We start from the raw sequence: 18,235 nt of genomic DNA on the forward strand, positions 1-18,235 counted from the left end.
AGCACAGGGTCATACAGAGACAGACACAGGGTGAGACATACATGAGAGCAAAGAGTCATACAGAGACAGACACAGGTGAGACATACATGTGAGTACAGAGTCATACAGAGACAGACACAGGTGAGACATACATGTGAGTACAGAGTCATACAGAGACAGACACAGGTGAGACATACATGAGAGCACAGGGTCATACAGAGACAGACACAGGTGAGACATACATGTGAGTACAGTGATACAGAGACAGACACAGGTGAGATATACATGAGAGCACAGAGTCATACAGAGACAGACACAGGTGAGACATACATGAGAGTACAGGGTCATACAGAGACAGACAGAGGTGAGACATACATGTGAGCACAGAGTCATACAGAGACAGACACAGGTGAGACATACATGAGAGCACAGAGTCATACAGAGACAGACACAGGTGAGACATACATGAGAGTACAGGGTCATACAGAGACAGACACAGGTGAGACATACATGAGAGCACAGAGTCATACAGAGACAGACACAGGTGAGACATACATGTGAGTACAGAGTCATACAGAGACAGACACAGGTGAGACATACATGAGAGCACCAGAGTCATACACAGACAGACACAGGTGAGACATACATGTGAGTACAGAGTCATACAGAGACAGACACAGGTGAGACATACATGAGAGTACAGAGTCATACAGAGACAGACACAGGTGAGACATACATGTGAGTACAGGGTCATACAGAGACAGACACAGGTGAGACATACATGTGAGTACAGAGTCATACAGAGACAGACACAGGTGAGACATACATGTGAGTACAGAGTCATACAGAGACAGACACAGGTGAGACATACATGAGAGCACACGGTCATACAGAGACAGACACAGGTGAGACATACATGTGAGTACAGAGTCATACACAGACAGACACAGGTGAGACATACATGAGAGTTCAGAGTCATACAGAGACAGACACAGGTGTGACATACATGTGAGTACAGAGTCATACACAGACAGACACAGGTGAGACATACATGAGAGTACAGAGTCATACAGAGACAGACACAGGTGAGACATACATGTGAGTACAGAATCATACAGAGACAGACACAGGTGAGACATACATGAGAGTACAGAGTCATACAGAGACAGACACAGGTGAGAAACACATGAGAGCACAGGGTCATACAGAGACAGACACAGGTGAGATATACATGAGACCACAGAGTCATACAGAGACAGACACAGGTGAGACATACATGTGAGTACAGAGTCATACAGAGACAGACACAGGTGAGACATACATGAGAGTACAGGGTCATACAGAGACAGACACAGGTGAGACATACATGTGAGTACAGTCATACAGAGACAGACACAGGTGAGACATACATGTGAGTACAGAGTCATACAGAGACAGACACAGGTGAGACATACATGTGAGTACAGGGTCATACAGAGACAGACACAGGTGAGACATACATGTGAGTACAGGGTCATACAGAGACAGACACAGGTGAGACATACATGAGAGCACAGAGTCATACAGAGACAGACACAGGTGAGACATACATGAGAGTACAGAGTCATACAGAGACAGACACAGGTGAGAAACACATGAGAGCACAGAGTCATACAGAGACAGACACAGGTGAGACATACATGAGACCACAGAGTCATACAGAGACAGACACAGGTGAGAAACACATGAGAGCACAGGGTCATACAGAGACAGACACAGGTGAGATATACATGAGACCACAGAGTCATACAGAGACAGACACAGGTGAGACATACATGTGAGTACAGAGTCATACAGAGACAGACACAGGTGAGACATACATGAGAGTACAGGGTCATACAGAGACAGACACAGGTGAGACATACATGTGAGTACAGTCATACAGAGACAGACACAGGTGAGACATACATGAGAGTACAGAGTCATACAGAGACAGACATAGGTGAGACATACATGTGAGTACAGAGTCATACAGAGACAGACACAGGTGAGACATACATGTGAGCACAGAGTCATACAGAGACAGACACAGGTGAGACATACATGAGAGCACAGAGTCATACAGAGACAGACACAGGTGAGACATACATGAGAGTACAGAGTCATACAGAGACAGACACAGGTGAGACATACATGAGAGCACAGAGTCATACAGAGACAGACACAGGTGAGACATACATGTGAGTACAGAGTCATACAGAGACAGACACAGGTGAGACATACATGAGAGCACAGGGTCATACAGAGACAGACACAGGTGAGACATACATGAGAGCACAGAGTCATACAGAGACAGACACAGGTGAGACATACATGTGAGTACAGAGTCATACAGAGACAGACACAGGTGAGACATACATGAGAGCACAGAGTCATACAGAGACAGACACAGGTGAGATATACATGTGAGCACAGAGTCATACAGAGACAGACACAGGTGAGACATACATGAGAGCACAGGGTCATACAGAGACAGACACAGGTGAGACATACATGAGAGCACAGAGTCATACACAGACAGACACAGGTGAGACATACATGAGAGTACAGAGTCATACAGAGACAGACACAGGTGAGACATACATGAGAGCACAGAGTCATACACAGACAGACACAGGTGAGACATACATGAGAGTACAGAGTCATTCAGAGACAGACACAGGTGAGACATACATGAGAGTACAGGGTCATACAGAGACAGACACAGGTGAGACATACATGAGAGTACAGAGTCATACACAGACAGACACAGGTGAGACATACATGAGAGTACAGTCATACAGAGACAGACACAGGTGAGACATACATGAGAGCACAGAGTCATACACAGACAGACACAGGTGAGACATACATGAGAGTACAGAGTCATACAGAGACAGACACAGGTGAGACATACATGTGAGTACAGGGTCATACAGAGACAGACACAGGTGAGACAGACACAGGTGAGACATACATGAGAGCACAGAGTCATACAGAGACAGACACAGGTGAGACATACATGAGAGCACAGGGTCATACAGAGACAGACACAGGTGAGACATACATGTGAGTACAGGGTCATACAGAGACAGACACAGGTGAGACATACATGTGAGTACAGGGTCATACAGAGAAAGACACAGGTGAGACATACATGTGAGTACAGAGTCATACAGAGACAGACACAGGTGAGACATACATGTGAGTACAGGGTCATACAGAGACAGACACAGGTGAGACATACATGTGAGCACAGGGTCATACAGAGACAGACACAGGTGAGACATACATGAGAGCAAAGAGTCATACAGAGACAGACACAGGTGAGACATACATGTGAGTACAGAGTCATACAGAGACAGACACAGGTGAGACATACATGTGAGTACAGAGTCATACAGAGACAGACACAGGTGAGACATACATGAGAGCACAGGGTCATACAGAGACAGACACAGGTGAGACATACATGTGAGTACAGTGATACAGAGACAGACACAGGTGAGATATACATGAGAGCACAGAGTCATACAGAGACAGACACAGGTGAGACATACATGAGAGTACAGGGTCATACAGAGACAGACACAGGTGAGACATACATGTGAGTACAGAGTCATACAGAGACAGACACAGGTGAGACATACATGAGAGCACAGAGTCATACAGAGACAGACACAGGTGAGACATACATGAGAGTACAGGGTCATACACAGACAGACACAGGTGAGACATACATGAGAGCACAGAGTCATACAGAGACAGACACAGGTGAGACATACATGTGAGTACAGAGTCATACAGAGACAGACACAGGTGAGACATACATGAGAGCACAGAGTCATACACAGACAGACACAGGTGAGACATACATGTGAGTACAGAGTCATACAGAGACAGACACAGGTGAGACATACATGTGAGTACAGAGTCATACAGAGACAGACACAGGTGAGACATACATGTGAGTACAGGGTCATACAGAGACAGACACAGGTGAGACATACATGTGAGTACAGAGTCATACAGAGACAGACACAGGTGAGACATACATGTGAGTACAGAGTCATACAGAGACAGACACAGGTGAGACATACATGAGAGCACACGGTCATACAGAGACAGACACAGGTGAGACATACATGTGAGTACAGAGTCATACACAGACAGACACAGGTGAGACATACATGAGAGTTCAGAGTCATACAGAGACAGACACAGGTGTGACATACATGTGAGTACAGAGTCATACACAGACAGACACAGGTGAGACATACATGAGAGTACAGAGTCATACAGAGACAGACACAGGTGAGACATACATGTGAGTACAGAATCATACAGAGACAGACACAGGTGAGACATACATGAGAGTACAGAGTCATACAGAGACAGACACAGGTGAGAAACACATGAGAGCACAGGGTCATACAGAGACAGACACAGGTGAGATATACATGAGACCACAGAGTCATACAGAGACAGACACAGGTGAGACATACATGTGAGTACAGAGTCATACAGAGACAGACACAGGTGAGACATACATGAGAGTACAGGGTCATACAGAGACAGACACAGGTGAGACATACATGTGAGTACAGTCATACAGAGACAGACACAGGTGAGACATACATGTGAGTACAGAGTCATACAGAGACAGACACAGGTGAGACATACATGTGAGTACAGGGTCATACAGAGACAGACACAGGTGAGACATACATGTGAGTACAGGGTCATACAGAGACAGACACAGGTGAGACATACATGAGAGCACAGAGTCATACAGAGACAGACACATGTGAGACATACATGAGAGTACAGGGTCATACAGAGACAGACACAGGTGAGACATACATGTGAGCACAGGGTCATACAGAGACAGACACAGGTGAGACATACATGAGAGCACAGAGTCATACAGAGACAGACACAGGCGAGACATACATGTGAGTACAGAGTCATACAGAGACAGACACAGGTGAGACATACATGAGAGCACAGAGTCATACACAGACAGACACAGGTGAGACATACATGTGAGCACAGGGTCATACAGAGACAGACACAGGTGAGACATACATGAGAGCACAGAGTCATACAGAGACAGACACAGGCGAGACATACATGTGAGTACAGAGTCATACAGAGACAGACACAGGTGAGACATACATGAGAGCACAGAGTCATACACAGACAGACACAGGTGAGACATACATGAGAGTACAGAGTCATACAGAGACAGACACAGGTGAGACATACATGTGAGTACAGTGATACAGAGACAGACACAGGTGAGATATACATGTGAGTACAGAGTCATACAGAGACAGACACAGGTGAGACATACATGAGAGCACAGAGTCATACAGAGACAGACACAGGTGAGACATACATCTGAGTACAGGGTCATACAGAGACAGACACAGGTGAGACATACATGTGAGTACAGAGTCATACAGAGACAGACACAGGTGAGACATACATCTGAGTACAGGGTCATACAGAGACAGACACAGGTGAGACATACATGAGAGCACAGAGTCATACAGAGACAGACACAGGTGAGTCATACAGAGACAGACACAGGTGAGACATACATGTGAGTACAGAGTCATACAGAGACAGACACAGGTGAGACATACATGAGAGTACAGAGTCATACAGAGACAGACACAGGTGCGACATACATGAGAGTACAGGGTCATACAGAGAAAGACACAGGTGAGACATACATGAGAGCACAGAGTCATACAGAGACAGACACAGGTGAGACATACATGAGAGCACAGAGTCATACACAGACAGACACAGGTGAGACATACATGAGAGCAAAGAGTCATACAGAGACAGACACAGGTGAGACATACATGTGAGTACAGAGTCATACAGAGACGGACACAGGTGAGACATACATGAGAGTACAGGGTCATACACAGACAGACACAGGTGAGACATACATGTGAGTACAGAGTCATACAGAGACAGACACAGGTGAGACATACATGAGAGCACAGGGTCATACAGATACAGATACAGACACAGGTGAGACATACATGTGAGCACAGAGTCATACAGAGACAGACACAGGTGAGACATACATGAGAGTACAGAGTCATACACAGACAGACATAGGTGAGACATACATGAGAGCACAGAGTCATACAGAGACAGACACAGGTGAGTCATACAGAGACAGACACAGGTGAGACATACATGAGAGTACAGGGTCATACACAGACAGACACAGGTGAGACATACATGTGAGCACAGAGTCATACAGAGACAGACACAGGTGAGACATACATGAGAGCACAGAGTCATACAGAGACAGACACAGGTGAGACATACATGTGAGTACAGAGTCATACAGAGACAGACACAGGTGAGACATACATGAGAGCACAGGGTCATACAGAGACAGACACAGGTGAGACATACAGAGACAGACACAGGTGAGACATACAGAGACAGACACTGGTGAGACATACAGAGACAGACACAGGTGAGACATACAGAGACAGACACAGGTGAGACATACAGAGACAGACACAGGTGAGACATGCAGAGACAGACACAGGTGAGACATACAGAGACAGACACAGGTGAGACATACAGAGACAGACACAGGTGAGACATACAGAGACAGACACAGGTGAGACATACAGAGACAGACACAGGTGAGACATACAGAGACAGACACAGGTGAGACATACATGAGAGTACAGAGTCATACAGAGACAGACACAGGTGAGACATACATGTGAGTACAGAGTCATACAGAGACAGACACAGGTGAGACATACATGTGAGTACAGAGTCATACAGAGACAGACACAGGTGAGACATACATGAGAGTACAGAGTCATACAGAGACAGACACAGGTGAGACATACATGTGAGTACAGAGTCATACAGAGACAGACACAGGTGAGACATACATGAGAGTACAGAGTCATACAGAGACAGACACAGGTGAGACATACATGTGAGTACAGAGTCATACAGAGACAGACACAGGTGAGACATACATGAGAGCACAGGGTCATACAGAGACAGACACAGGTGAGACATACATGTGAGCACAGGGTCATACAGAGACAGACACAGGTGAGACATACATGAGAGCAAAGAGTCATACAGAGACAGACACAGGTGAGACATACAGAGACAGACACAGGTGAGACATACAGAGACAGACACAGGTGAGACACTCCGGTGCATTTTAGTTTGAATAGAAGCATTTTGCCAAAAAAAAAAAGAGTTATAGCTGTTTCAAGAGTGTACTTAAATATGCTCCGAGCCTAAGGTGCTTGTATTATCTGGTATTTGTCAATTTGTCAGATTACTGATATCATGCAAGCCCCACTGGCTCTCTGAGCCGCTGCAGTATTTAAAATGCTGGTGCACTGAGAATATCTAACAGTAACACGGTGATAACTTTTACTAGAAGCATTCTTTGCCAGTACATGCATATTGTAATGTAATTGATCTATGTGCACATTTAAATGTTCCCCAGAACGTCCCTTTAACGATAATCTGTGCAAAAAGCATTAAAACATTAGCTAATTCAGCCTGATCTGCGGCAGCAGTTTTATTAAGAAACATTTGTGCAAGTGTAACTGGTTTTAGTTCATATTATCTGGGGTCTTACTCACCCTGTGTCGTGTTGTTTAGCGCTCTCCCCAGGACCTGTTGTATAGTCGCACCACCCTGCTGTATAGTCGCACCACCCTGCTGTATAGTCGCACCACCCTGCTGTATAGTCGCACCACCCTGTTTTATAGTCGCACCACCCTGCTGTATAGTCGCACCTCCCTGCTGTATAGTCGCACCTCCCTGCTGTATAGTCGCACCACCCTGCTGTATAGTCGCACCACCCTGCTGTATAGTCGCACCACCCTGTTGTATAGTCGCACCACCCTGCTGTATAGTCGCACCACCCTGCTGTATAGTCGCACCACCCTGCTGTATAGTCGCACCACCCTGCTGTATAGTCGCACCACCCTGCTGTATAGTCGCACCACCCTGCTGTATAGTCGCACCACCCTGCTGTATAGTCGCACCACCCTGCTGTATAGTCGCACCACCCTGTTGTATAGTCGCACCACCCTGCTGTATAGTCGCACCACCCTGCTGTATAGTCGCACCACCCTGCTGTATAGTCGCACTACCCTGTTGTATCGTCGCACCACCCTGCTGTATAGTCGCACCACCCTGCTGTATAGTCGCACCACCCTGCTGTATAGTCGCACCACCCTGCTGTATAGTCGCACCACCCTGTTGTATAGTCGCACCACCCTGCTGTATAGTCGCACCACCCTGCTGTATAGTCGCACCACCCTGCTGTATAGTCGCACCACCCTGCTGTATAGTCGCACCACCCTGCTGTATAGTTGCACCACCCTGCTGTATAGTCCCACCACCCTGCTGTATAGTCGCACCACCCTGCTGTATAGTCGCACCACCCTGCTGTATAGTCGCACCACCCTGTTGTATCGTCGCACCACCCTGCTGTATAGTTGCACCACCCTGCTGTATAGTCGCACCACCCTGCTGTATAGTCGCACCACCCTGCTGTATAGTCGCACCACCCTGTTGTATAGTCGCACCACCCTGTTGTATAGTCGCACCACCCTGTTGTATAGTCGCACCACCCTGTTGTATCGTCCCACCACCCTGCTGTATCATTGCAAACCCCTGCTATATCGTCCCACCACCCTGCTGTATCGTCGCACCCCCTGCTGTATCATCGCACCCCCTGCTGTATCGTCACCCCCCGGCTATATCGTTGCACCCCCTGCTATATCGTCGCACCCCCCTGCTGTATCGTCACCCCCCCTGCTGTATCGTCACCCCCCCCCCTGCTATATCGTCACACCACCCTGCTGGTTTTACTGACCACAGGCTAAAATTTCAACAAATATTAAAGGGACAGTTTCGTTAAAAAGGGATATGAATCATTTGCTTTTGTGAGTCAGACAGAGAATACAATTTTAAAATTGTTTCTAGTTTACTTCTATTATCAAATTTACTTTGTTCCCATTATATTCTGTGTTGAAGAAATACCTAGGTAGCATCTGGTGCACTACATGACAGGAAAAACTAAATGTATGCTTACCTGATAAATGTATTTCTTTCTTGACACGGTGAGTCCACGGATCATCATCAATTACTTTTGTGAATCTCACTCCTGACCAGCAGGAGGAGGCAAAGAGCACAAATATCACTTCCTACCCACAATCCCCCAGTCATTCGACCAAAGGAAGGGAGAGAAAGGAAGTAACACAAGGTGTAGAGGTGCCTGAGGTTTATATAAACAAACCTGTCTGAAAAATACAGGGCGGGCCGTGGACTCACCGTGTCAAGAAACAAATAAATTTATCAGGTAAACATAAATTTTATTTTCTTTCTAATGACACAACGAGTCCACAGATCATCTAATTACTATTGGGAATCAATACCCAAGCTAGAGGACACCGATTATAAGGGAGGGACAAGACAGGGAACCTAAACAGAAGGCACCACTGCTTGCAAAACCTTTCTCCCAAAAGAAGCCTCAGAATTCAGAAAAAGTGAACAGGGAAGACCAAGTCACAACCTTGTAAGCTGTTCCACAGAGGCCTCATTCTTGAAGGCCCAAGAAAAAGAAAAACAGCCCTAGTGGAATGAGCTGTGAGACTCACAATAGGCTGCAGTCTGGCAGACTCAGATGCCATACGATTAACACTTCCCAACCAGAAAGAAAGAAGTGGCAGAGCTTTGTGACCCTTACGGTTTCCAGAAAAACAAACAATGCGGAAGACTGCCAAAAGTCCTTCGTAGGCTGCAAATACATTTTAAAATATGAGATAAGGGGAAACACATGGCAAAGCTGAGTGTTTCAAAAACCCTCCAAACAGAAGAGAGGCAGTAAGAAACAAACCACGTAATATCTTATGGAAAGCATTGGCTCCAACAGAGCCTGCTTCAAAACTCTAAAACAAGGCAAATGCTCTAAAGTGGAGCAACTGACGTAGCACAGGCCTGATTCTGATCGAGGCCTGACAAAAGATTGCACGACTGACATATTTGTCAGACGCTGAGCAGCAAAAGAGATCAGGCAGAAATCTGACCCTCCCGAGAACTGACCAAATCTTCTCCCGACATTCCTGGAGAAAATAAAAATTCATGGGATCCAGACCCTACACCAAACGTAGCTCCTGGATTCACACAGAAAAAGACATTTACATCATATCTTATGGGAATTCTTACAAGTAACAAATTCCCAAGCCTGAAACATGGTCTCAATGACCGCATCTGGAAAAAAACAAAACAAAAAAAACACAGTTAAAATAAGTATACAACCTCAAAACAGACAGCTTCAGGGAAGCGAGATTTGGATGAAGAAGTAAAACCTGATTTAAAGGTCCTTCCTCAAGACCGCTTCCAGTCGGAAGAGATAACACTTTCAAAAGTTTTGACAACCAGATCCTGTGAAACCAGGCAGAGGATAATAGACTAACCGAAGTCCTTACCTCCTTGATACAAGCAATCACTCGTGCACGGAGAGCAAATGGAGTAAAACAGATAAGCTAGACTGAAACCCCTTATAGAGTAGCTATCAGAGCTGACCTCCTAAAAAATTGACGAGACGCTAACAGAACCAGCTCTGGCACCCCCCATGGAAGGGTGAACCAAGAGAAAACCTCCGGATGGAGAGCCCACTCCCCGGAATGAAATGTCTATCTGCTCAGGAAGACCGATCCCCAGAAACCACTCCTGGAACGTGCATGGCATAAAAAAAGTAATTGCGGGCTTTGGCCCACAGAACAATCCAAGCCACCCTCTTCCTAGCAGAGAAAACTCCCTGAGGATAAGGGAAACCACTGAGGATACTTTGACAATAAAGTCACCGGAAGCATCTGCCCTGAGACAGATGCACCCACCACGCGAGAGAGACTCCAGTCGACTGAACTAGATCTATCCTTTGAGATTGATCCGAAAGATCCCTGTCATAAACTAAGCATGCCAAACTGCAAAAACTCGGAATGGAATTAAGCAAAGGGAATGATGTCCATGGAGTGAACTTGAGACCAATTCCCCCATACCAGAACCACTGAAGTCTAACAGTAGACTGCAGACTAGAAAGAAAGTTACTATTTAGACCCCTGGAAAACTATCCTTGTAGATAGAACCAGAGAACTCTTATCCAGATTACTTTCCATCTGAAAGAACCAGAAAGTACAACAATATCTCTAAAAGAGAGATAGCTGCCTGAAATATGGGCTCTAAACCAATATCCAGGTAGGTCATCGCTACAAATCTCGAGACCTAATCCTTGTCAAGGAGGCCCCAGAACTTATAGAAGATTCCAGAGACTGGTCCAACCGAAGAAGCCGCAGATTGAAAGGCTCGACTAGAAAGGCGAAGCTCATGAACTTGAAGATCCCTGTGGATGAGAACATGATATACGCATCCATCCAGTCTATAGTCATGCTGACCCTCTTACACCCAGGAAAGCATAGAACCAATAATCTCTGATTGAAGGATGGTACTGATGAGACACTTTAGGTCTAGCAAGGACGAGAAGTCCCTTTTATTTGTTAACCACAACAGCTAGGTATAGAAGATAGACAACCACTCCCAGGGAGGGAAATAATCCTGGATACAATTCAAGAATGCCTCTCTCTATATCAGGTCTGCAGACTAACATAAGAGAAGGAATCCCTGGGAGGAAGTTATGAATTCTATTTAAAACCTTGATTACTGTGTTCACAGCCAAGGATTCGAGATTCGATAAAACAGATAAAATCTGTCCCCCACTTGACCCTATCCCGGATTGGGGATAAACCCTTCTCACAGATAAAGCCTCAACAGAGGATTTCTAGAATGCTTCTCCTTGTCCCAAGACTGCTTGGGCTGCCAAGAAAATTTGGACTGTACCCGCTTGAAAGAGAGAAAGAGAGGAAAATTGCCCTTTGCAGTTACCAAAGGGACAAAAGTTACTTTGGCGTCCTTAAGGTCTATTTCTTGGCTATGGTTAAAAAGACCCTCCTATAAACTCTGCCAGACCATCCCAAACAAAGTTGTGCCCTTGCAAGAAGTGTCAGAAATCTGGACTTGGAGGAAGGATCAACTGACCAAGATTATAGCCAAAAACTAAATTTATGCTTACCTGATAAATTTCTTTCTTTTGCGATGTACCGAGTCCACGGATTCATCCTAACTTGTGGGATATTGTCCTTCCTGACAGGAAGTAGCAAAGATAGCACCACAGCAGAGCTGTCTATATAGCTCCCCCTTAACTCCACCCCCCAGTCATTCAACCGAAGGCCAAGGAAGAAAAGGAGAAACTATAAGGTGCAGAGGTAACTGAAGTTTACATAAAAAATGCTATCTGTCTTGAATAGACAGGGTGGGCCGTGGACTCGGTACATTGCAAAAGAAAGAAATTTATCAGGTAAGCATAAATTTTGTTTTCTTTTGCATGATGTACCGAGTCCACGGATTCATCCTAACTTGTGGGATACCAATACAAAAGTTTAGGACACGGATGAAGGGAGGGACAAGACAGGAACCTAAACGGAAGGCACCACTGCTTGCAAAACCTTTCTCCCAAAAATAGCCTCCGAAGAAGCAAAAGTATCAAATTTATAAAATTTTGAAAAGGTATGAAGCGACAACCAAGTCGCAGCCTTACAAATCTGTTCAACAGAAGCATCATTTTTAAAAGCCCATGTGGTAGCTACCGCTCTAGTAGAATGAGCTGTAATCCTTTCAGGAGGCTGCTGTCCAGCAGTCTCATAAGCCAAACGGATGATGCTTTTCAGCCAAAAGGAAAGAGAAGTCGCCGTAGCCTTTTGACCCCTACGCTTTCCAGAATAGACAACAAACAAAGAAGATGCTTGACGAAAATCTCTGGTTGCCTGCAAATAAAATTTCAAAGCACGAACCACATCCAAGTTGTGCAACAGACATTCCTTTTTACAAGGATTAGGACACAGAGAAGGAACAACAATTTCTTGATTGATATTCCTGTTCGTAACAACCTTAGGTAGGAACCCAGGCTTGGTACGCAAAACCACCTTATCAGCATGGAACACAAGATAAGGAGAGTCACATTGTAATGCAGATAGTTCAGAAACTCTTCGAGCTGAAGAGATAGCAACTAGGAACAAAACTTTCCAAGATAAAAGCTTAATATCTATGGAATGCATGGATTCAAACGGAACCCCCTGAAGAACTCTAAGAACTAAATTTAGACTCCATGGCGGAGCAATAGGTTTAAACACAGGCTTAATTCTAACTAAATTCTATGATGGATAACTGTAACAGAAACAGAGGCGCCACATGTGTAGATCAATAAGGACCACAATATCCAAGCGAAACAAGATACAGGGTACTCACAAACGTAAAGGCACTCTGTTGTGCCTATGGAAGCAGGCAGGTATTCTAGCAGCAAACCAGCTGGCTGTACAAAGGAATCCCCTTCGTGGTCAACAGCACTGGTATCCTGTAGCTACAGGTCTCCCAACGGCACCCCTTGTCTGGATCACTTTCTGCGAGCTGGAACTGGAGTAAGGAAGGGAGCAGGGCTGATCTGCCCTTAGGTTACTAGCAAGGAGACTGCAACACTAACACCAGACATGTAAAAAGTAAAATTAGTATTTATTATTATACAGAATAAAAATACCAACAGTGTAACAAATTACAGCTGGGTGTGTTAAAAGCTCCTCTCAAATACAGAGATAATAGCGACGCGTTTCTCGGGGATAACCCCGTTTCCTCAGGCTTGTATACTTTGACTCTATCTAAATTCCCTTTAAATAGGGCTAGGTAACCATATGTTTTCAATAAACACTCCCCTTCCTTTACATGGACCAATAGTATTCTTTGTTTCCCTATAATCTTCTAATCTTCTGAGTTCTAATTCTAATTTTAGTTAATTTTAATTTTATATTTATCATTCTTAATTTGTAATTTTGGATGTATGTGTGTTAACATATGTGGGGACTCATACTCTTATATCCAATTACAATTATATTCATTAGAGTATATTAGATAGTTTATGATTTATGCATGATGTTATCGATATTATGTACACTGGACTTTCTCTTCCCACTTGTTGCCAAGCTATACACAATAGGGATGTTAACTATTCATATAGACTAGGAAGGCAGCTTATCCATTTATCACATGGGTCTATTCTAGGTTACCACATACTTAGTGAGTATTTCACATGTAATCACATATTCAATAAGACACAATCACCAATTTCTGGTTTATTGGTATATACAAAACACAATAGTTTAATTAAATATCCAATATAAGAGTTAGATTTATGATATGCACATTTATATGAATGTATTTATTTCATGTCATTACTTCATTCACATCACAAAGGGTTATTTATTTCACCTATTTATTAATTTATTAAGCTCATACATTTCTTATCACTAATAGTATTTTTTACATCTCAGTAAATATCACTATACATTTTATCAATGTATTAGACATATCACTATACCCTATCTTTATATATATCATTATTTTGGGTATTATATATACACATAATTATTTCTAGTAACGCTACTCGTATTCATATAATAGTTTAATGCACATGAGTTGTACATACTTCACAGGTATACCCTTTTTTTTACATTCCTGTGATCATGATCTTTAGGGTTAACACTTTTTTATGAGTTTCAGCGTGCACATCAATAGTAGTAATATTATATTTATTATTATTTATATCATCATGTATTACACATTTGACATTTTATGGTGAGAGTTTACATTTATAGCCTATCAGGTGGCTTGGTTCACACATTCAATTGTTTATTATTTCTCATGGGTGTTCTTTCTCTGGTATTGTCGATCCTTATTGGTGGAGAATTATGCAACCAGTGTGTTATGTATACACATCACATCCTTTGTGCGGGGGTCCGTGAGACTAGACGGACAGGTAGGCTGATACACTTCCGGGCGGTAATACTTACGAGTGATACGAATTGGCATTATTGAACTTGTAGTTTTTTCTCTATTTGGGCGTTCACCAATCAGATAGATCTTGAGATACAAGCCTCCTAAGGACCTGTCATGATTGGTCAATGAGGTAACACAGATGCAGTTTGTTTACAGAAGTACGAACATAAAGCTTCTCATGATCGGTACAAGCTTATGTCCATGAAATTTTACAACCATCACATGATATTATACAGTCCCCAGAGGAATATATTATTAATCACATCTTTATATATAAACAATAGTACAACTATAATTGCGGCAACAAGTGGGTGTATAGGGAAACAAAGAATACTATTGGTCCATGTAAAGGAAGGGGAGTGTTTATTGAAAACATATGGTTACCTAGCCCTATTTAAAGGGAATTTAGATAGAGTCAGAGTATACAAGCCTGAGGAAACGGGGTTATCCCCGAGAAACGCGTCGCTATTATCTCTGTATTTGAGAGGAGCTTTTAACACACCCAGCTGTAATTTGTTACACTGTTGGTATTTTTATTCTGTATAATAATAAATACTAATTGTAACGGTACCAACCGGATACCAAGGGTTAACACCAGGGAACAATGTCCTGCATAGGGAATCAGCAGTTCACAACCCAGCCAGTTTTCAGGTTTTAAACAGAATAACACTTTATTTGAAGGCAGCATACAGATTTATACAGGTTTTTGACCCCCCCCCCCCAGATGGGGGTGGAAAGAATGTTGTACATTAGATAAAAGGGAGAAGCGCCCTTGACATGATACAATAGGATTATATTACTTAAACACTTCAACCACAGGACACTCTTGACTCTCCTTATCACTTAGGCGTTTCTCTCTGGGGGTGATCAAACAATAGAATGCTAAGCATTAATTAGATTGTAGCTGGAGCCAGCCACTTGTGGTTAGAAAATAAAGTTAACACTTTCAGTCCTGACCGAAGGGTCTGTCACAGACAACCTTTCTTACGTTATAGTCCAGAAGTGGCTAGGTTTGCCACAATGCTCCCCCCAGAACCAAGCCGGCATACACAGTCTGATCCCAACGGATCGGCTTGGGGATGTCCGGGGCAACAACTTTCGGCTCAAGTAAGCTACGGGGTGTTCTCCGCCATCTGCTCCAACTTGGCTCAGTACTGCCCCCACCCCAAACATGGAAGCGTCTCTTCCCGGAGGGACTGGGCTTGGGTAGTCACAGGGTTAACATTAGCGGGATCCATGGGAGCATAGGCAGAAACAAGGGGGGCCAAGTCATTTCCAAGGAGAACATCAGCAGGTAAGTCCTTCTTGACCCCCACATTCACAAGTCTAGCGCCCACTCCCCAATCCAAATGTACCCTGGCAACAGGTAGGCGGAACACAGTGCCCCCTGCTACCCTCACAGCCACAGTGTCTCCAGTGTGCTGTTTCTCAGGCACCAAGTTCTCTTGAAGCAAGGTCATGGTAGCACCAGTATCCCGTAGACAACAGACCTCCTTCCCATTCACTTTAACCCGTTGCCGGTTATTCCGGTGGGCAGCTTGCACGGGGTCTGCTTCATGTAGGCTGCCCCAGCATTCTGGCGCCTCTACGTAGCGGGCCACAGGCTGAGGATTATGTGGGATTCCGCCAGCGGGTCTTCTCCAGGACTGTGCTTGATTCGCTGCATTTAGGGGACACTCTGGTCTTTTGTGCCCTAGTTGCTTACATCCAAAGCACCGAATAGGTTGTGAGTAGCCCCGCGAATTGAACCGGGCTCTCTGAGGGTAGTTCGTGGCCGGAGGCCGTGTGGTATAGCGGTGCGCCGGGGGTTGGTAACTGGCAGCTGCTGGGGTGACTGGGGGTCTGTACTCCACTCTAGCAGTGGGCAATCGGTATACTGCTCCCCCTGCCCCTCGTACTGCCACGGATCCGCCAGTGGGTGCTGTATCCGGCACCAAATGGGGAGCTATCAGGGTTAAAGTAGCTCCCGAATCCCGAAGTCCCTGGACCGACATCACCTCATGCAGAATTCCCAGGGGTTCCTCGGCTTGGGTGCTCAACACCTCATGAGCGGCTGGCTCCGTTTGGTAATGGTGAGCAGCCGCCCTTGGGGCCAGGTTCTGTCTGACCTGGTTCCAAGCTTGTCTGCTCCGATTTTGGGTGCACTCACGTGCCATATGTCCCCACTGCTTGCAGGTGTGGCATTGTATATTAGCCCGTCCGTTGTTAGGCTGTAGTCCATGGTGCCTCCTGGCATCAAAATGCTGGTCTGCTAATCTGGCTGCTTCGGTTAAGGTGAGGGGTTTTCGATCTCTCACCCATTCTTGGGCTTCTGGGGACAAGCCGTTAAAGAATTGCTCCAACAGCATCAGTTGTCGCAATTCTTCCATGGTGGTAGCTTGGCTGGCCTGTATCCACCCCTGAGATGCTTGATCCAGCTTGTGGGCCCACTCTGCATGGGAATCTCTTTCTGGCTTGCGCAGGCCTCTAAACTTGCGCCGGTATGCCTCTGAGGTAATGGCATATCTTTCCAAGATCGCTCTCTTCACTTTAGCGTAATCCTTGCTGTCCTCCCTGGGTACAGCGCGATACGCTTCCGCTGCCCTACCGGCTAGCTTGCCTGCTAGCACCGGCACCCATACGGACTGCTCCAAATCATGTAACTCGCACAGTCTCTCAAAATCCTGTAAATACCCATCAATCTCATCCTTCTCCTCACAAAACATTTTAAATGCATGGTATGGGATTTTGGGTCTTACTGGGTTGCTGAGTGCGTCCAAAATGGATTCTGCTCGGGAGGATGCATTCCGCGGACTGTGTGCCATCACGTACTCCTGCACATCTGCCATTACCACGGATAGCATATCCCGTGGTACAGGTTGGGGTAAAAATTCCAGTCTGGTCCTCATTTCCCTCTGGTATAGGGTCTCCTCCATGGCTGCTGGAGGCGTAGCGCTGCGAGCTCTGTCTCCCTCCATCAGCTCAGCAATTAATATAGCCTTGGGTTTGCTGCTGCCTATCTTTCCCCTGGCTTCTAGCAGTTCCTTTTACGTTTGTCTCTTTAGCTTAGAATAATCCATCTCCATTCACTTCGGTCCCTGGTACTCCTTCCATCTTAGTCAGTATTGTAGTAATCCCCCTCTTCCTGAGGTTACTGGCTTGTGTAGTTGCTCTTCTGGGCGATAAGGTTCATTCCGTCGCTTGCCACCAATTGTAACGGTACCAACCGGATACCAAGGGTTAACACCAGGGAACAATGTCCTGCATAGGGAATCAGCAGTTCACA

The sequence above is a fragment of the Bombina bombina genome, chromosome 7, assembly GCF_027579735.1.
Source record: "Bombina bombina isolate aBomBom1 chromosome 7, aBomBom1.pri, whole genome shotgun sequence".
Classification (NCBI taxonomy): Eukaryota; Metazoa; Chordata; class Amphibia; order Anura; family Bombinatoridae; genus Bombina; species Bombina bombina.